General features: G+C 39.6%; 1 pseudogene; it reads left to right on the forward strand.

Annotated features, from left to right (window-relative positions):
• The first annotated feature begins 223 nt into the window (after nucleotides 1-223).
• Nucleotides 224-2,173, forward strand: LOC115845092 (52 kDa repressor of the inhibitor of the protein kinase-like; annotated as a pseudogene).

The raw sequence follows: 2,173 nt of genomic DNA on the forward strand, positions 1-2,173 counted from the left end.
TTAAAAGAACTTTTTTTTTTTAGATTTAAGTATAGTTGATTTACAATATTATATTAGTTTCAGGTGTACAACATAGTGGTTCAATACTTTTATAGAGTATACTCCATTTAAAGTTCTTACAACATAATGGCTATATTTCCCTGTGCTGTACAGTATGTCCTTGTTTACCATTTATTTTATACATAGTAGTTTGTATTGAAATTTCAATTCTTATGTAAAACAAAACCTACCTCTGGATGGACATGAGGCTGATGAACTCCCATAAATTCTCTTAACTTCTGATAACTCTCAAGCATTGCAGAAGTCCAAGACAGATTCTGGTGAACAGGTCCTGAGAAGGCACTTTGAGACAACACCAGTTAACATACTGTTGGCAAACAGCAGAATCAGCTCCTAGAGATCCGTGAGAGCCTCATTCAGGAAGAAACCCTCAGGAAAGTGAGGGACTCGTGATTATGATGATTTGTGAACAGAGCTGGGGAAGAACACCAGACCGTCCTGATGAGGTTTGCTGAGGAATTTCATACTCAAGAGAAGAATTTGTAGGCTTCCTTCCTCAACAAGTTGATACAGAAATTCTGGTTGTGTAATTTCACACTGGGGTAACTGAGAAGTAGGGACTAAATATGGAGCACTGTCATGGCCAGGCAGACATTGTATCCAGTAGATTTTCTTCAAAAATGAAAGTTGTTGCTTTAAGACTCGTAGGGAAGTATCCCTAAGATGTCTACACACTCTGTTCTTCCTGTGCCTTACATATGTGGTTGGCAAAATCAGTGCCTGTTAGGGGCATACCTGTTGCATTGGGAACAATTGAGGAAGGTTGTTCTTTTATCCATCAATTACCATGACTCTTTTAGAACTTGACAGTGTAATTTCTGTCTCTTCTCAGAATAATGAAAAGGGTAATGACCTGAAGGAAATGTATCATTCTCAGTGGACAGACAAGAATGATGCTTTTGAAATTTAAATAGGTCTCCTGCAAGCACTTACTTTATGTTTAGATGGAATAACCATCTAGCTGGGTGAGCATTTGTCCTCTGCAGTGTATCAACAGATTTTTATTTCATTTTTGTCACTGTTGTCCTTTAAAGTGTCCTATCTTAACCTCTTTAAAAAGTCCTATCTTTTTCAAGAGTCTTTGGAGAAAATCTCCAGGGGCAAATCTTTGATGTTTTCTTTGCAGTCAGTAGAATGACTGCAGCGTTGCATTCACTAACGAGGTGATGGAAAATATTAAAACTTACCATGGATTTCGGTTTGAGGAAGCCATAAGTTTGATAACCAAACCTGATATTCAAATGAAACTCCCTGGGAAATTCCACAGAGTTCAGCAAGGTAACCCGGAATCTCAATTAACCTCTGAGACTTACTCTGAAGAATCCCTAAGTGTTCCAACAGTGGAGTTACTCTGGAACTTAAAGATACAGCTGACCCCTGAACAACACAGGTTTGAACTGCACAGGCCCACTTATACGGGATTTTTGCAACAATAAATACCACAGTACTACGTGATCCACAGTTGGGCAAATCCATGGATAGGAAGGAACTGTGGTTAGGGAGAGCTGATTGTGCAGATCGACTGCAGGCAGTGTTGGTGCCCCTAACCCCCAAGTTGTTCAAGTACCAACTGTATATACTCAGAACAACACCCCAAAGCGTGTAAATGCTTATCTCTGGTACCATCGGTCACAGCTCAAATTCAACACATCAGAGGAATAGCATGCTGACGTGTACACAAGTGACTTAGCGAACCCTGACACACTCTCAGCCCAGCTCCACAATTGGAGAATCAAGCAGAAACACAGAAGGACAGAGGTAGAGCTTCCATCCACCCCTTATGAAGCCCTCCACCTGCCTGGCCTCAAGTGTTTTCCTAATGTTTATGCATTGCTGAAGGGCCTTTGCATTCTTCCTGTGATGGAGGTTGAGAATGAGCCCCAGGAAAATGGAGGAAAGCATCTCAAAGCACACCTGAGGAACACTTTGACAGACCTAAGCTCAAGTAACTTGGTTTTGCTTAAAATGAATTTTTATATAAAACATGACCTGGATTTCATGGTAGACACATATATCAAACTATACAACTATGCTTCCTACAGATAATTCATAAACTATCAAAATACCTAAAAGAATGTTTAAAAATAGGTTTTCTCCTATATTTAATATTTGA

The sequence above is a fragment of the Globicephala melas genome, chromosome 2 (assembly GCF_963455315.2).
Source record: "Globicephala melas chromosome 2, mGloMel1.2, whole genome shotgun sequence".
Taxonomy (NCBI): Eukaryota; Metazoa; Chordata; class Mammalia; order Artiodactyla; family Delphinidae; genus Globicephala; species Globicephala melas.